The sequence below is a fragment of the Nuphar pumila genome, chromosome 6 (genome assembly GCF_984573655.1).
Source record: "Nuphar pumila chromosome 6, dmNupPumi1.hap1.1, whole genome shotgun sequence".
Classification (NCBI taxonomy): Eukaryota; Viridiplantae; Streptophyta; class Magnoliopsida; order Nymphaeales; family Nymphaeaceae; genus Nuphar; species Nuphar pumila.
The window spans coordinates 95,019,917-95,040,441 of NC_143254.1; positions in this window are offsets into that span (position 1 = coordinate 95,019,917).

Below are 20,525 nucleotides of genomic sequence, written 5' to 3' on the forward strand. Positions count from 1 at the left end.
GTTGGGCTCCTACAAGGGTGGGCTATGCGAAGAACTTCAAATAGAGGTGCTAGCCGCCAATGTTAGAACTCCCAAAGAGGTGTACAAAATAACATGTTTGCATGATGAAAAGCAAAAATACTTGAGGGCTTTGAAGAAACCCCCTCGCCTATTTGAGTCATATGCAAAAGGCAAATAGAACAAACCCACCCCACGGTTTGCCCGAGGCGCCTCGCCCACTACTCCAAAGGTGAAATTCATCTCACGAGCCCAGAGAGAAGAGCGAATTAAGAAAAGGCTTTGTTTCAACTGTAACAAGAAGTGGTCGCGAGACCACCAGTGCAAGAAGTATCATGTTTGCCAAGTGAGAGATGAAAGTGAAGAAGAACTGAGCTCCACTGAGTCGAACGGTGGAGAAGAGAATGAAGGTAGTGAAGATTCCATGCATGGGATCTCTTATCATGCCCTCTTTGGTGCACCCAACCCATAATCCATGTGAATTCGTAGGAAGACGTGCTCTCACAAAGTGGATGTCCTAATCGACACCGAGAGCACTCATATTTTCATCTGGGAGAGCCTGGTGTTATCTCTATGGTGTAAGTTCAAGGAGCACCCGACGTTCGACGTGATGGTGGGAGACGACTTCCACCTCAAATGCAGAGAATTTTGTGTTGACGTGCCACTAAGGCTGTAAGATAGTAGGTTCGTTGTGGACCTCTATGTGATCCCCATGAAAGGGGTAGACGTTGTTCTGGGAATGCAGTGTCTAAAGGGTCTCGAGCAAGTCGCTTGGGACTTCTCTTCCATGGAGATGAAGTTCAGAAATGAAGGGAAGGAAGTCAAATTATTAGGTGCCAAGGCTTCCACAACCACCTCCATTGAATCCACAATGTCCCTCAAGCTACTACGAGGCAGTGACACCGGCTACCTCCTCACTGCCCAGGCCAGGAGCACAACCATGAAGGAGAACCCTGCCCAAGAAATCTCGCCAGAGTTAGTGAAGGTGTTGAAACACTTCGTAGATGTGTTTAAAGAACCTCACGGATTACCCCCCACTAGGTCTCAAGATCATCGATTTCCTCTAAAGCTAGAAAGTGGACCCGTATCGCTACGACCTTACCGGTATGCCTATTCTAAAAAAGGGGAAATAGAGAGGTTGGTGCAAGAGATAGTGGATCAGAAAGTCATTCGGCCTAGCATAAGCTCTTGCTCGTCTCCGGTGCTCTTAGTAAAGAAGAAAGATGGTGGATGTCAATTTTGTGTGAACTATTGCACTTTGAATGATATCACCATTAAAGACAAGCTCCTCATTCCCATCATAGAGAAGCGACTGGATGAACTCTATGGCACTACACATTTCACGAAGTTGGATATGAGATCTAGCTATCATCAGGTGTGAATGAGCGAGGAGGACGTTCCCAAGATGGCATTTCGAATACATGAAGAGCACTATGAATTTCTGGCCATGCCGTTTGGGCTCACCAATGCCCCGACTACATTCCAAGGCATAATGAATGACATATTCTGGGGAGCCCTTAGGATGCATGTGTTAGTATTCTTCGATGACATACTAATCTATAGTAGGTCATGGTAAGAACACTTGAAACACGTGACAGAGGTGTTGGGTATACTAAGGAGTAATTGCTTACGTGCAAAGATGTTCAAATGTTTGTTCGACCAATAGAAAGTTAGCTACTTGGGATAGACCGTGATCGGTCGCGGAATTCGAGCCGATCCAGAGAAGATCCAAGCCATGGTGGATTGGCCCCTATCGCACACCATTCGAGCGCGACTTTCTGAGCTTAACCAGATACTATAGAAGATTCATAAGGGGCTATAGACACCTTCCACAACCTCTTACCAGTCTACTAAAAAAGGATAGCTTCCAATGGGTAGAGAGAAGCACAAAGGCTTTTGGCAATGACTCAAGCCCCGATCCTATCAGTTTCAGATTTCTCCAAGCCATTTGTAGTGAAAACATATGCATGTGACACTGGCATAGGAGCGGTTTTAACTCAAGAAGGCCACCCTATCGCATTTCTGAGCAAGTCTATGCCCAACTAGAGCAAGATACTGTCCATATATGATAAAGAGGTGTTCACCATCGTGTTGGCAATCGATAAATAGAAGACCTACCTTCTGGGAAGGAGGTTTCTCGTGCGGACATACCACATGAGCCTTAAGTTTCTACTGGGACAAAGAATCATCACCTCAAATCAGCAGAAATGGATAGCCAATATATTGGGGTAAGATTTCGACATCGAGTATAAGAAGAGACTAGAAAATAAGGCCGCTGATGCTCTTTCCATGAGATATAAAGACACACCTCTCTTACACACACTCACCACTTTTACTTGGGATGTAAAAAGCAAAGTTTGTAAGTCCCAAGAGAAAGATAGTGAAACCCAGCAAAAAATCAAAGAGGTCCAAGAGGACCCTCAAGCCCATCCCCACTTTCAAATCAAAGGGGGCATTCTTTATTACAAGGAAAGGATTCACACTCTCCAAGCAAGTCAGGGGGGGGGGGTCGAAAACTTATCAAAAACTCAAAAAACTAATTTTTTTGGAAAGGGATGAAAAGAGAAATGCAAACCTATGTAAGAGAGTCTCTATTTGCCAAGCCAACAAATATGAGCGAATTAGACCCCAGGGTTGCTGCAACCCTTGCCCATTCTGGAGGGAGCATGGCAAGATATATCAATGGATTTTATTGAAGCTCTACCACCATTCAGAAAGAAGGAGCTGATCTTTGTCATAGTAGATTAATTTACTAAATACGTGCACTTTGTGGCCCTTCTAAAAAGTTACACCACTCACAAAGTGTTGAATGCATTCTTAGAAAGTGTGGTCAAGCTACATAGTCTACCCAAAAGCGTAGTGAGCGATCATGATCCGCTCTTCCTGAATCAGTTATGGGAAGAATACTTTTAGAGAAATGGGACTCGACTCAGGTTTTTCATTTCCAATGATCCTCAAACTAATGGACAAACAGAAGTGGTAAACTATATCATTGCCACTTATCTGCAGTATTTTACGAGCAATAAACCCTCACGGTGGGCCAACTATCTCATGTGGGCAGAATATGCGCACAATACTAGTTTCCAATCCGCCATCGGCATCACGCCGTTTGAAGCATTATATGGATACTCCCACTCTCCATTATCTCATACGAGCATGGGAGTGCTCACTCATTAGAAGTCGATCAAGAGCTTCAGACCCGGGATGAAATCCAAACCATCCTCAAGGCCAACATCACCCAAGCACAATAGCGGATGAAGCATATCTACGACAAAGGATGACTCGATCAAAACTTCAAGAAAGGTGATTGGGTATGACTGAAGCGAGTTCAAAGAGGATAAAAAACACTTTTCAGGCAACCCTACACTGAGCTACTTCCAAGGTATTGTGGCTCATTTCATATTTGGAAGAGAATTGGCAAGGTGGCCTACCTCCTTGAGTTGCCTCAAGAGGTTAAGATCCACCCAGCTTTCTATGTCTTAAGGTTGAAGCCTTTTCTCAGAACACCACCATCAACCATCAAGGTTCCACCAGAAGATGACACCCCAATACCCACAAAGATCCTCAAGACTAAAAGGCTATGATGCGTAGAAGGACTATTGGTAAAGAAGCATTTAATCGAATGGGACAGCGAAGGCACCAAGTCTACTAATTGAATTTGGGAGAATGAGTTCCAGAGGGACTATCCAAGATTCTTGTCTTGAGGGCAAGCACATAGCGAAAGCATGGTGGGCTGATACAGTCTCACGCTGCACGACTCAGCGTGCGGCCGACATAAAAGCATCTTCTTGGTGTGGCAAGAGGCCGCGCTCGTACGTCTGACAAAATACCTCTGCAGCAGACACTCCACAGGGGCTTGCTACCACCAATTGGCGCACGATCTGCGCCAGTGTACAACCCCTGCAAGCTGGCAGAGGTCCTCTTATCGGGTATGCCGTTAGGGCTACCCGTACTTTTTTGTTTATGAGCCTCAGTTATGGGGACCACTTTGTTGAGCCTATAAAGCCCTTGTTGTAGCTCCTCTTTTGGATTATGAATGAAATAGTCTTTTGTCTCCCCCTTGCTCTTCTCGCCTCTCCCCTTTTCTCATCTCTTCTCTTCTCCCCTCTCTACTCTTCTTCTCTTCTATCCTCTCTTCTCCTAACACTGTTACAAACTCAGCTAACGTCTGCCCTGGGAAATTGTTGAAGGATGTGGATCTTCTTCCGATCAACCGTGATCCCTGACCCGGATTGCCTCAACACAGTCACACCACCGTACGCCTCATCACCATGCTAAGGTGCCCCTGTTCCATCTCCCTCGACCTACCGAAAACCCCTTCTGGCCTCCAGTCGCACCCTTGCGCTAGGGATCTCTCTGCTCAAGCGAAAGTCCTCCGCGTGCTCTGCCCTGTTCTCACACAGCTGTCGCACGCCGCATTGCTTCCCTGTCGCATGCCTTCACGTGTGGGATCAACTACACCTCATGCCCCCATGTGCCACCTACCTCAGCGATGTGCGCCTCAACGTGCGGCCGTCCTGGTGTTGCGCGCCCCTACCATGCGCCGTGCGTAGGTGTTCGCCTCATCGAGTGCCCCCCGCACTGCCTGTCCTTGCATCAAGCACATTCTGCCGCATGCCACACGATAACCCTTCTTGTCGCTGCACCAACACGATATGAATCTTCTCTGGTAAGTCCCTTTCTGCAACCATAGCTCGCAGGGGAGGCTTTCCCCAACGAGGCAGGGGCTCCCCATTTGTTCCCAAGGGGTGTCGTTCAGAGGCCCGCCCCCTTCAAGAGCTGCTCTATTACGGGTTTGAACTAGTGCATCCCATCATAGAGCCCCCACAACGCGCTGAGTCAGGTTTGGACTAAGGTTTGGATGAGATTTCTATAGAGCCCGAACATTGGGTCTTATCACGGGTATCCGTCTTGGGCCAGGTCAGGTGTTTTGGTTTAAGGTCGGTTCAGCCATCTGGTCCTGACCAATTCGGCCCCTGTGCATAGGACCAGTTCGGTCCTATGTTTGACCAGGTATGGGCCTCACAAGTGACCCAAGCCGGGTTCGGTACCCAGTTTGGGGTCGGGCCGGCTTGAGTCATATTTGGGGTCGGGAGGCTGGCTGACCCAGTTCAGTTGTATTCATTTTTGAGCTGAACCGAGTTGGGCTGCACTGTTGTGCGGGTCGGGCCAGGTTAGACCCGACCTAATTGCATGGACTCGCACCCAGCTGCAGATTGTTGGGTCTGACCCGATCTGGGTCAGACTAGTTTTTGACCCACACTGGTGGGTCCGGCCAGATTTGATGGGCCTGATCCGCGCACATGCCTTGAAATTATAAAAAAAAATTAAGGACTTTATTATTTTCAAGACTATTAAGTGTGCATTAAGGGTCCCTTCAGAGGGTCATATTCGGTTATTCTTTGGCCCTATACAGATTGTGATTGTATTTTCTTTTGTTCATATATATATTGACATATTTGAATCATGGTATTCTTTTAAGAATTAAGGGTTTGATATTTTAAATTGAATTGATTGAAACAATATGTTGCCAAGGTAACCTCTATTTTGTAGATTAGCTCATTTTGGAATATTGTGATGTTTATATGCTTGTGGTTCATATGAATAGTGATCAGCCCAAAGAAAGATTACTCTTTTATTGAGCCCAAATATATAAATTTTTTCAGTAATAAATATGAGATAATTATACGGTTTTTTATGTAAATAACGAGTTAGTCCAAAGAAAGGCTAGTTATTTGACAGAATTGATTATCCATGTTTGATTACTGTATTGAGAGTACCACTTACAAGTTGACATTTATGTCCAAAGACTAAATGTCAATATTATGTTGAGTATTTTGTGATGTGGTTCACCATAGTTTAAATATGTTATGTTAATGCATATGAAAATATATGTTAATCGTAAGCTTGTTTGTTCTTGACTCAGTTAATACTTCTGTTTCTTCGATATCTGCAAACATTAATTTCATCCCAGTTTTCAGTGGTTCTAATTTTAGAAACTGAAAAGAGAACGTTATGATTGTTCTCGGATGTATGGATTTGGATCTTGCACTATGAGAAGATCAACTAACTGCTCTTATAGATAGAAGTTTCACTGAGGATAAAAAGAACTCCAAGCGGTGGGATCAATCCAATCACATGAGTCTCGTGTTCATGAAATGTGCAATTTTCGAATCCTTCAGGGGCACTATGTTTGAAGAGGTTAATGCCAAAAGGTTTCTTTAAAAAATTGAAAAGCATTTTTCTAAAACGAAAAAGTCGAGACTCTTAATGAGTTTATTTCACGCTGTGTGCAAGAAGATGATAGGATGAAGCAAGAGAAGACAGAAAGTGCTCATTTGGCAGTAGCCTATAAGGACAAGTTTAAGAAAAAAAATGATTAAGGAAGCTACAGTGGACCCTCAATCGTAGAAGAAAAAGAAAAGACATCAGGATCCAAAGTTGAGTTGTTTCTTTTGCAAAAGGAATGATCAGATGAAGAAAGACTATACCAAATATCACGCTTGGCGTAAAAAAAAAGGTATGCTCATTGCTTTGGTTTGTTCTAAGGTTAATTTAGCTTCTATACCCAAACACACTTGATGTATGGATTCTGGTGCTACCACTCACATAAGTGTGTCTATGTAGAGTTGCCTAAGTTGTCAAATAGCAATTGATGCTGAAAGATTCATCTATGTGGGCAATGGCAAACCAGTTAAAGAAAAGACAATAGGGACATTTGGGTTACTTTTAAAGACTAAAAATTATTTAGATTTGAAAGAAACATTTATTATGTTGTCTTTTAGATAGAATTTGGTTTCTATTTTTACTTCAGATAAATATGGTTATTCTTGTTTATTTAAAAATAATGAATTTAAATTGTTTCTTGATTCAAATCTTATTGGGATCCGTTCTTTATTTACGGTTGATAACCTATATTTGCTTAATATTGTTGCCTAATATAATAAAACCTTGCATTTAAGTTCTCATGGTAAAAAATAAAAATTAATAAATAAGAATTCTGCTTTATTATGACACAAGCGCTTAGGTCATATTTCTAAACAAAGAATCGAAAGGCTTTTGACAAGTGAAATTCTTGATTCCCTTGATTTCACTGACTTTCAGGTTTGTGTTGAGTATATAAAAGAGAAACAAACAAACATAAAAAAATTGGGGGCCGAAAGAAGAACATACATCTTAGAACTAATTCATACAAATATTTGTGGGTCATTCTCTACGCCTTCTTGGAATGGTCAATAATATTTTATTATGTTCATAGACGACTATTCTCGTCATGAGTACCTATATTTAATTCATGAAAAGTCTCAGCCCTTAGATGTGTTTAAATGTTTTAAAGCTGAAGTTGAAAACCAACTTGGCAAAATAATTAAGGCTATCAGATCTAATCGTAGTGGTGAGTATTATGATAAATATGATGGGTCAGGTGAGCAACGTCCAAGGCTCTTTGCTAAATTTCTAAAAGAATGTGAGATCCTCTCTCAATATACCATGCCAGACACTTCTAGTATGAATGATGTTGCTGAAAGATGAAACATGACCCTTAAGGATATGGTAAGGAGTATGATTTTTCATTCTATCTTACCAGAGTTTCTCTAGGGAGAGGCATTAAAGATTGCAACTTATTTATTAAACAAGGCATCATCTAAAACAGTAACCAAGACCTTATATGAATTATGGACAAGCAAAAGGCCTAGGATGAAACATTTTCATATTTGGGGATGTCCAACTTAGAATAGGTCTTACAAGACACATAAAAATAAACTGAATTAAAAAATGGTTAGCTGCTACTTTGTTGGGTATTCTGAAAGATTCAGGGGTTATAAGTTTTATGACCCTATTTCCCTATGAATAAGTCATTTTTTGAAACGAAAAACACTTGTTTGTTTGAGGATGCTAAGTTTGGGGGGAGTGATAAAGTAAAAGACATTGCTCTCGAAGAAAAGTTTATTTCTCTTCCTGCAGTTGTGATTGACAATGATCAGATTTCTATTTCTAACATTATTCTCACATATCCATATCAAGGCAATGTTTTAGATATTCCCATCCAAAATCAAGTTTTTACTCCTGGAATATAAACTCAACAACCTCAAGAAACACCTCAAGTAACTCAAGAACAAGTGCTACTAAGAAAATCTACTAGAGAGAAGAAGGACAATTTCAGATGATTATATTGTCTTTCTACAAAAACATAAGGGTGATATTGGCCTAAGATAAGATGATTCAATCAGCTTCTATCAAGTCATGTAAAGTTCTAACTCTTAAAAGTGAATTGATTCAATGCATGAGGAGATTAAATCCATGAAGGACATTGACGTGTGGGATCTTGTCCCATTACCTGAAAGGTGTGAAACCCATTAATTGTAAATGGATATTTAAAACCAAAAGGGATTTAAAAAGTAATGTGGAAAGATATAAGACCCATCTTGTTGCAAAAGGATTTACTCAAAGGGAAGACATTGATTATACATAGACTTTCTCTTCGATTTCCACAAAAGACTCTTTTAGGATTATAATGGCACTTGTAGCTCATTATGATTTGGAGCTGCATCAGATGGATGTAAAGACTGTATTCATTAATGGTGACATTGATGAAACACTATATATGGTCCAAATAGAATATTTTGTATCAAGTGATGTCATGAAAATGGTTTGCAAATTAAAGAAATCCATTTATGGACTTAGGCAGGCTTCCCATCAGTGGTATCATAAATTTCATCAAGTTGTCATCTCATTTGGTTTTGAGATGAATATGGTTGATGAATGCATATACCATAAGTTCAATGAGAGTAGATATATATTTCTAGTTTTATATGTTGATGACATATTGTTTGTCAGTAATGATATAGGCATACTGCACGAAATCAAGAGATTTCTGACAAAGAAATTTGAAATGAAGGATCTTGGTGATCCATCTTTTGTATTAGGAATTCAAATACATCGAAACCATTCTCAGGGTATTCTTGGATTATCGTAAAACTGCTATACCGAAAGGATTATGAATAGATTTAGCATGAAGGATTGCAAACCAGGTGATAATCTTGTTGCTAAGGGCGACAAGTTTAGTTACGCTCAGTGCCCCAAACACCAATCTGAAATTAATGATATAGAACAAATTCCTTATACATCTACTATGGAGAGTCTTATGTATGCTCAAGTGTGTACACTTTCAGATTTAGCGTATATTGTTAGGATGTTAGGTAGATATCTTAGTAACATAGGGATGAATCATTGGAAAGCAGTCAGACAGGTTATGTGGTATTTGTAGAGAACAAAAGGTTACATACTCACATACAAAAAATCAGATCAATTAGAGAACATTGGGTATTCTAATTTTAACTTTGTTGGATGCCAAGACAGTCGCAAATCCACGCCAGGTTATATTTTTCTGTTGATCGGGAGAGCTATTTTCTAGAGGAGTGCCAAGCAGACACTCATTGCTTCTTCTATAACGACAACAAAATTCGTAGCCTGTTATGAGGTATCCAATCATGGAATATAGTTACATAATTTTGTCACAGGACTGCAGATTTTGAATAATGTTGAGAGATTACTAAAGTTATTTTATTGCAATAATTCAACAGTGTTATATTTCAATAACAGGGGTTAATCGAAGTCAAAACATATTGATATTAAGTTCCTTGTTGTTAAAAAAATAGTGTAGAATGATCAGATATCGATAGAACATATTGGCACAAACTCCATGATTGTTGATCCGCTTACTAAATGTTTGTCACCCAAGGTCTTTCACGAGTATACTGCTCGAATGGGTGTTTTATCATTTTATGATATGCAGGTTTAGTGAGAGTTTGTATTTGAACGTTTTATGATATAATAAAGTTTCTTTTACCATTTCAGAATAAAGTTAAAGTTTTGATTTCATTTTGTACTCATATGTTGTGATCTCACTAAAGTTTAAAGAAGGACCGATTGAAAATAAGCATGTTTGGATCACATTACATATAATTTTCATGCTTCACATCCATACTTGATCTATGTCATTTGGTTATGTCAATATACATGATCATTAATGGGTCCAATTACAATTAGGTTATAGACCGAATTAAAAATAGACTCCTAGGTAGTTACAATTATGTTATGGTCCCTAAACGTTATACAGTGGCCTTCTCTTCAGACTCTCCATCATCATCAACAAGAGAAATCAGTCTCTCTTTCATAAGGTTTATAGAAAGGCAAGGGCCACATATACAGTTTCTAGAAGATCATAACCGTCAAAGATCTACTGGAGCACTAATGAATTCAGGTATGTTTCCGCATTAAGATTTGGTTTCAATCTTGCTTTCAATGATTTAGCGCGAACATATTTGACGGTCCTTTTTAGTTTTTTGGTGGATTTCAAATCCAACATTAGATTTCTATTAAATTATAAAAAGATGGATAGATTTGGCCTTATCAATGAAAAAATTGTGAAGCCCATTCATCTCAAATGTGAAAGACATCCAAAAACAAGAGTGGCTTTTGGTAATCCGTCTATATTGAACCCTTCCAAGGCCGTACATCCAAAGCATGAAGGACATCAGGAAAAAGTGGTGGGGCACATCTACTAGATGGGTATCTCATCCATGGTGGTTTGGATGTTGTTCCTCTTGAGTTGATATGGTAGCAAGGCTAGGGGCATCCCTAACCTGATCTCGAACTATTCCTCTTGAGTCTTGCCAATTAAGGATACCACTAGGGGTGTCAATGGATCAGGTTTAGTTTGGACCCAGGTGGAACCAGACCTGGCCCTGATTTTTGGGTATGGTATTGAGTCTGGACCCAGGTCTAATCGTACCTGCACAAGAGAAACCATACCCAGATGCGATAAGAACTACATGAACCAGACCCGGTTCATACCCATTTAAATACTATTTTTTATCATTTTTACATTGAAAAATTATGGGTCTTAATTGGAACTCGGGTCGGGCCCGGGCCTGGTGTAAAATTTCACAAATTATACCTAGATCCATGTATTAATCAGACTTTTGGGTCCGAACTCGGGTCTTAATTGGGTCTTCTTATTTATCACCATACCGGACCCTATAAGGTTTGGTACGAGTTGGGTCCGGGTAAACCTGACCCGTTGACACCCCTAAGTACCACTGACTTGATCCCAAACTATAATTATTAAAAATTACATTTTCAATGGTCCAGCCGTATTTTTTGGCAACAAAATCCCAATATTTTCAAAATATGACTAGTGTTCTTTACTATGATCTCACCCACTAGTGCTGACCAACGGTCCTCTCTCTCTGTACAAATTTTTCGTGATACTTTATTTTTTTTATTGTTTCAACTGGTCTTTATCCAGTAACATGTGGGTCGGGTTTGGACTTTGATTTTTATCAAATATCTAATCCGACCCAACTGCCAAGTATTTTGATATACGCTTTTAGGTAAAAAAGAGAAAGGAGTGAAAAAAGCATGCAAAGAGAAATTAAAAATATCCTATGTGAGTTGGGTTTGAGATCCCATTTTTTATTTGGGAAGGTTTGGGTGCACTCTACTGGGTTAGATACCCGACCCATGAGCAGCCCGGTACGGGTAGAGCTTAGGGTTGTCTAAGTGGTCCATCACATTTCAAAACCTTGTGGCTTCCATTGTGGGCCCACACTAGAGGAGGTCTTGTCATTGTAACACTTTGTGGTCCTCTTGGTATTGCAAAAAGGCCAAATGCCCAAGAATCATGATACAATTCTTCAATGATGTTGTGATGGATCATAAAAAAAAAAGATGAGTTCTTGCTGGCAATTTTTTAAACACAACTTTCATCGCAGTGAAGCAGAGGGACATGAGATTGAAATGTTGGTACTTGTTGTCCTTTGGAGTGGCATATCCCCTTATAATCATTTTAAGTAGGGATGGCAGTGGACTGGGGCCGGGACAAGGTCTCCACCCCTGCTGACTTAAAATTCTGCCCTCCATCTCAGCATCTATCTGCAAAAGGGTTTTGATTTTAACCTTCATCCCTGCCTTCATCACTGTTTCATGTCCTCCATCCCCGCTTCAAACGGGGCGAGGCGGGTTGGAGCGCCGTTTCTTCCCGGTCCACTATCATCGACATTTTATTTATTTTACTAACGGGGATAGGGGATAAGGCGGGGGGGGGGGGGGGGGGGGAAGGGTAAGTCCATCCCTGCTTTCATACTTGCATGAGTTTTGATTTTAACCTTCATCCTTGTTTCATGTCCTCCATTCCAAGCCCCAGTCCAAAAGGAACGAGGCAGGGCGGAGCCCCATTTTCCCCAATCCACTGCCATCCCTACTATCCAACTAGCTATCATCACAACAATATTGCCTTTGACAGTGACTAGTACCTAATCTTAGAATTCCTCACTACTTGCAATAAGCAAGAAAACCTGCAGATTTGGAATTGGTTATAGCGTGCTTCAGGTGTGTGTGTATATATATATATATATATATATATATATATATGGAGAGAGAGAGAATAAATAGCTGGTTTTCCTTTGGTGGCAGTTCAGATTCTTACAAGAGACCCACTTTCTCTTCTGCATTATGTTCTTTGTAGTTTGTGTTCCTCTGTTGTTTGGGTGTGATTGTATGATTGCTTGTTTGGTTGGGATAGCAGTTTCTTGGGTGGTTCGTATCTAGGGATTTTGGGGAAGAGGGCTCTTTTGTATCTTTGAGAGAGCAGAATGACTGCCGAGGAGAGCCCAAAGGACGATGATTTTCCAGTGGGTATGCGGGTTCTTGCCGTTGATGATGACCCCACATGCCTGAAACTGCTGGAGGGTCTATTGCAACTGTGCCGCTATCACGGTTGGTCTTGCTTCTCCGTGTGTTGTCCTGTTGAAGATTTACTCTGTTGGCGAGATCATCTCTCTCTTATGGCTTGTTTCATTAGTATCACTTGTTATTTTTCCATGATCCATGTACCTCTTTTAATGAATAGTGGTATGTTAAGTTTTGAGAATTCAGACCCTCCTTGTGGTGTGTTTGTTGGGGGTTGGTTTGCTTTCAAAATCTGGGTTTTTGCCTTTCATCCGAGGTTTCTAGATAATAATGTTGTACACCTGATTAAAATACGAACCCCTGGTTGTGTGCAGTTACTACTGTTTCACAGGGGATAACTGCTTTGAAGTTGTTGAGGGAGAACAAAGACAGTTTTGATATTGTTTTAAGCGATGTGCACATGCCTGATATGGATGGTTTCAAACTTCTGGAGCTCGTTGGCCTAGAAATGGACCTGCCACTCATAAGTATGCGAATGACTCTTCCTCAAGTCCTTTATGATTCTTACGTAAAGAACCTTTCTTTTTGTGAATTTTGTTCATTTCTTGTTAGATGGTTTGGATCCGACCAGTATAATATGGAAGTACTTGTGTTTAGTGTAATATGCAAATTGAGGTTCGAAATTTAGATTAGTTTCCCGTTTAGTGGTAAACTTGTTTATCAAAAATCATATTTTTACTGTCATAAAATGAGTCTGCGGGCTCCATATTTAATCCTACTTCGTCTCATATTACAGTGATCAGATGGACTATTTTTCATCTTCTAAATGTATCAACTGCGTACCAAATTTCCAGGTTGCCAACTGTTTGGCTTAAGGCTGTAAAAAAAAGTTACATGCGGAAGCACATTTCCAAGGAAGCTGTTTCTGAATGGTGATACTCTGTATCTCCAAAACGTATGGAGAACAGTATTCAAAACTGAAGAAACCATTTCCAATCAGGTGGGACGTTATGGGCCCGATAGGAAAGAGTTGAGGCATCTGTCGTTTAAAATATTTGATTGATTTTTATTATACTACTTGTGTACTTTATGTGCATTTTTTTTAATGTCAAGAAAGGGTGTAATATGCTAGATGAAGAGGAGGCAACTTCATAATGGAATACAACCACACCATGTTTACTTAATCTTCTTGAATCTCTTATAGACCCTCACTATGAATTTGAAACTTCATTTTATGATAACTTATTAAATAAAAGCAGTCGCACCGTGCAAATGTTAACTTGAAGTACAAACAATTTGTGTGTTTGTTTATATAGTTGCCATCAGTGTATTCACTTATGTTAGGAAAATATCACTTATTGTTCTTAGTAAGTAATCACGATGTTGGTAACTAATGAAGTTTATGTAAATTGGAATATTACATACCTATTATTATTATTTTTGTACTGTTGCAATATATATATATATATATATATAAGTTCAATAAAAAGACTGTAATTCAATATATGATACAATTAGCATTTTGAATTTTTTAAACATTTGAAGTTTAAAATGAAAAACGTTTACACTTTCCACTTGTTTCGCAAAATTCTCACAAATAATTTTCTGTACATTATTTAATTTTCCTGCCATTTTCCACTTCCCATTTCAGATGAGTCACAAAGATCTTGTTTCTCATTTGTGTCCCAAGACACTTTCTGTTTTTGTTTCCTTCCCTAGCAACCTTGGTTTGGCCAACATGGTCAGACAATTCGTTTGGAAGTTGCTATATTTTGATTCTCCTCCACCTTGCTCGCATTACTATGCAACTCAAATTGATATGGCTGCATTCCCCCTTTCAAGAGAAAGGAAGATAGGATTCATCTTTTCTTTATTTTATCCGTGGGTGTGTGAAAGTGCACTTATCGTGTTTCTCTTTTGAAATTTAAAGATTTTGTTGCATCTGTGTTTTTGCCAACGTATTTGGATGGCATGTTTTTTGGTGAAAACTTGTACACGTTTCTGCATGCAGTGATGTCTGTGAATAGTGAAACTAGCACTGTAATGAAAGGCATAACTCATGGAGCTTGTGATTATTTACTAAAACCGATCCGCATAGAGAAGATTAGAAACATTTGGCAACATGTGGTTAGAAGAAAGAAAGTGGGTGTAAAGGATTGCAAGCAAAATGGTTACAGAAATAATCATGGCAAGCTTGCCTACGGCACTGATGAAGGCGGACTAGGATGCAATGTAGCTGGCCAGACTGACAATAACTGCAAATTAGCTAAGAAAAGGAGCGATCGAAGTGATGAAGAGGATGAGGATGAGGGAAATGGCAATGAAAGCGAAGAGCACATGATACAGAAAAAGCCAAGGGTTGTTTGGTCTAAGGAACTGCACCAGAAGTTTGTCAATGCTGTAAATCATTTGGGTGTTGACAGTGAGTGCCTTCACAAAATCTGTTATTCACTTTTGCAATGATACTGTTAAAGCATAGAACATTAATGTTTTAAAGCCTTGACTCTTGCTTTTTTGTTCATGAAATCAGAGGCTTATCCGAAGAGCATACTTGAGATTATGAATGTTGAAAAGCTTACAAGGGAGAAGGTTGCAAGTCATCTTCAGGTAAGATACCTTCTTGTTTTCCCTAGTCTATCTATATATTTAAATGGTTTTAAATGTACTTGCTTTACTACTACCTGATTGTCTATATAGTAGCTACTTGCTTTTTTTCCTTATGGTCAATGGTTGTTACTGCAGAAATATCGGCTTTACTTGAAAAGGATTAGTAGCGTGGCATGCCAGCAGCGAAATATGATTCCTGATTTAGGAGTCAGAGATTCTTCCTTTGTTCCCATTCGTTCAATGTATGCTTTTGGAGATTTTCATTCCCTGGGTGTGACTGGGCAGCTTCCAAAGACTGGACTTGCATCTTTTCAAGTAGGAGCCAGCTCTCTGGGCTGTTTAAACTCTAATGGTGGCTTGGCAATAAATGCACCTACTTCTGGAATGATTCAGCGGAATCATATGCACAGCTTAAAAAGTTCCTTAAATGACCTGGGGAAGACGAGTCACAATCCTCTTTCAGGAAGTCAGCATGGAGACTTGTTTCAGGGATTGCCAACATTGTTAGAACATGACCCCTTGAAGAATAAACAAGCTCTCCCTGGATTTGGTGGCTCATCCATGATGATTGATGATGCTTTATTCTTTTCAGCTTCCCAGTATCAACAGATAGATGCCTCTAGTTTCACTGGAAATGGGGTTAGCTAATGGAACTTTCAATAGCTCATTCCTTAATGTTCCAGATGACCCCCTAATGTTGCAGCTTATACAACAGAAGCTGCAAGGGGGACAATATAGGGGATTGGATGGTCAATTGGCAGTAAATCTGGAAGATTTTGAAGTTAATTCTGAGGCCTCTTCTCATATGTCTGATCTTGATGGATGTAATGAAACCTGGCGGAATGCTGTGCAATTAACAGGATGTTCAACCACTCTGCCTGTGGCTCTTCCTCTGAGCTGTGATGATCTTTCTACAACTGGGTCAAGAAACAGTATTTTGTCGAAACAATCATCTATGAATCCCAGTGCACTTGATTTGTCAACTTGCAATCCACTAAGAACAACTTCACATGATTCAGCAATTTGGAGCAAATCAATTTTTCCACAGGCCACTGCAAGCAATGTAAATATGAGGCATTTATCAGTGGGCAATCATGATGCTTCAAAGTTCTTGTTGAGATCAACTGGCAGTAGTATCACACAGGATATGAATCTCGCTGTTAAAAAAGACTGGGATATACAGAAACCTATCTGTGCCAATACCACAAATATTCCTTTATGTTCTTCTGTATACCCTACCTTTCAAAGTCACAACCTTATAGATCATGTTGACCAATATCCAGGGCAGAGTAATGGTACTTTGGATGGAAAGGTAGACTTGGATATGAGAGGTCGAGGGACATTCTCTGTGAAGCAATATGAGACTGCACAAACAAGAGATGGTCTAGTGAAGTTGGAGGATCATCTTATGAGGATCACGAAGTTCGAGGACATGTTTGAGAGCGATGATTGTAATTTTTTGGATGATGTGGTGAATGTTGTTATAAAGCGGGCAACATGATTCCACCTTGCTTGAATGCTCATATCTTTTTTTTGTTGCAAATTTCTGGTAATAAGAATCAAGAAAATGTTCTTGCATAATAATAGTAGGTGATGATGAAGATTCATCTGAGTTTCCCAGAATCATTATAGTGTGCCACAGAAAATAAAAGCTCATAAAATGCAAACTCAAGAGCATGTCTTCTGAAAAAGGTTATACATTGTTCATCATAAACAATTAAATGTGGATTTCAAGTCTTAAGATTCGAGTATTGGTCACCCAAATTTTGATGATGTCCATGTGGCAAAATTTTTGTTTACAAGTAGGTTTTTCCATGCTTCAGATTTGACCTGTAGAACCAAGCTGAAGAAAAGGATTCAAATGCATATATAGTTGCATATAGAATCATCTTGTTACAGCTTGATTTCCTTTTATCATGCTTGTTTTTTGCCATTATAGGTTCTGCTTAGACTTGCATATTTTTACCATGCTCCAGGCCACGTTCATTGGCCCAATCAACTTCTCTTGAACTCTTTCAGTGGCTGTGTAGTAATTCAACCATGCCATTGATACATTTATCATTGATTAGTAGTCCATGCATTGCATGTCTTGTGATTTTATTTTGATCATGCATAAAGATGGAATTCAGTGCAACCTGTATCTGATATACATTATTACATGTAAAATTTTCTGATTCTTTGCTTAAAAATACCTAACATTTTCTTATATCATGTGTCAAGTTTATGGCCATTCATTATCAGTCTCAACCTGGAACCTGATGCCTTCTGTATGTGGAAGTCAGATTTCAGAACATTATGTGGAAGTCAGATTTCAGAACATTCTCTCAAGTGGCTTCACCTCCAGATGACAAATGTAGGATTACATGTATAGTTTGAAAGCTTCCGAAGCAGGAAAAAAAATGCCATCATCAGTTTACCTGCATCAAAGGTCAAAGCAAATCTTACACATGAAGAAACATATTCTGCACACAACTTAGTTCATATTTATGTGCATAAACAACCAAATAGACATTTGAATCATATCTGAGAAACAAAATTAAATTAAACAGATAGCATTAAATTACAATGCTTATTAGACTAAATGTTCCAGGCTCTCCTCATATGTTATGAAGGTCTTTTCCTAGATTCAAGATACTTTAACCTACTCAAATGTGTTATTAAGTCCAACTTGCTTTCAATGGATCCAACGATGTTCATCCCTAAGAAATATAAGAAGACCTATATATTGTATTGAAGTTTAACCAGAAAGAGAAATTGTCCTTCTGTGCTTTGCTTTCCTCTTTCACAATCTGCATTAATATGTTGGCAGACTCATAAATGCTCATGTTAGACAATTTTGGAACATCGATAGCAATAACATGATCATCACTCTAGAATCTTGGCCCCATGGATTGGGAGCTGATTCATAGATGGGAAGCCACTTGGCTTCATAAAGCAGAGATTTGAACTCTGTAATATATGTTTATTTTCCTTGGCGCATGTTTAAACAGATGAATAGACACAACCAGGAAGAAACTTAAGATTGGGCTTGTTGCAAAAGATAGTCACACATAAAGATTTCTACAAACTTAAAATTCATAAACATGCAATAAAAAAAGCTTACTGGAATGCATGTATATTTTGTATATGTGCAAGTGAATGTGCACACACACATGCACATTATATATATATATATATATATATATATATATATATATATATATATATATACACATATATACACACACCATCCAACCAAAGGAAGGTCCAAAATCTACAACCGGTGATCATTCCTTCTCTAACGATCAAGTTTTTCATTGAATGGACTTTACATGTTGGATTTTCATCATTTATTTAGTAAGCGGCATATTTTAGATTATGAAATTTTGATATCTAGATGCGTTTTTTAAAGTGCTAAAAATCGACGGCCCACGATACTTTGTATTGTAAAGTTTTGAATGCATTGTGAGCCGTCAATTATTCATCTTTAGATGTCAGTAAAATCTTTGTGCAAAACATATTTCTTATTAAGCAGGTTATAAAGAACAAATATATAAGGTCCGATCAATGAAAAATTCAAACATTGAATAAGGGGAGTCATCCGTTCGTCATTTGTTGTAGATCTTGGACCTTACTTAGGTTGGACGGTCCCCCTTCCCTATATATATATATCATAGTCACAAATATCAGTATCGGCTATTTCTCGCGATATTTTAGGTTTGGTGATAAATCTTGGAAAAATCTCGAGAAAACTCAAACTATAAAATTAATAAAAATAACAAAAATAAGTAAAAAAATATCATGTTTAGATAATCAAATACATATATAATGAAAAAAATAAGTAAACGATGCAAAATAAAAAAGAAAAACACATTTAAGATATAGAAAACAAATAAAAACAGTAACAATAATTGATAATATTGCAATATTATCAAATTGGCAATATTTTCAAAATATCATGATATTTTATCTATAATATTGTTTGCTGAAAATATAACGATATTTCGAAAATATCATCGATATCTTTGACTATGATATATATATATATATGTATATGTATCTCATTTAGTGGTTTTTGGGGGCATTGGTAAGTCTACAATCTTGACGATGGGACTCCAATTCAAGGACTCTCCAGAAATTTGTATTAATATATATTAATATATATCAGAAGTAACATACTGGGATCACTAGGTATCTAGCAAGACACAATCCAATTACCCTGCAAGCCTTCTCACATGAAAGAAAAGTATTGGACAAATTTCTCAAGTTTTCTCTGGTAGCATTTTGCAAATTATAAAGTTAAATTAAGACTGATCTGTGTCACATTGTTCATGGATCTGCTACATACCAAGACACAAACTACAGAAAGCATGAGATGACCAAGCTGAAAGGATTAGATATGCCAATTAGTTTTTTGACCTCATTGAAATGGGTCAATTTGGATTTGAACCACTTGTTTTTTTTTTAAATCACACTGTTTGATAGTTTTTGTCACTTCAGTTTTCAGGCAGATTATTGGAGAAAAGAAAGTGAAGGGTGTTACGACTTGCCACCAGTTGAGTTTCCCTTGGCACTGGTTGTCTGCTCCACTTCACAAGCAAGTAAAATTGGCAGCTGTAAAAGTTGGCAACTTCTCAGTATGCTTGGAAGTGCTGATGCCCATTACTTTCTGATTGACATGTGAACTTATTGTTTTTTGTCTAATCTAAGCTGCACTTTTCTGGTGCAAGTTTGCCCTTCAATCAATGAGATTCTTGCACCCACATAACTGGACCCTCCTTGTGAATTAGATTAAGGCAATTGAGATTAAGACTAGGCCTTGAAGAAAGCTTCACGTTGTGATTCAGATCATATTTTATTCATGGGACTGCTTGATGAGTGTTTTCTGCATCTTCTCAGAAAGGTTCTCTTTGTTTTTGTTTTTTTAATAACTTGGAAAACCTGTATGAATCCCGAAGAACTTGATTAATTCAATGATTCTGTATTTGACATGGGTAAGTACTGGGAAATATGCAAAAGGAAATAAACATTAGTTTTTCCCAGTTTAAACGATGAATGAAAAATGATAGTAGATTGATAAGTTTGCCTTTAACTGCTAAAAATGCAAATATCTATAAAAAGTAGTGTCTAACACAAAAACATGGGTTTGTGATGCAAAGCAGGACCAGATCGGGTTTGTACCGCGTGACAAAGGCATGGCCAGGGAACCTGATTCAAAGGGGATGAACGATCGGTCCCAGGAGTTGGATCCA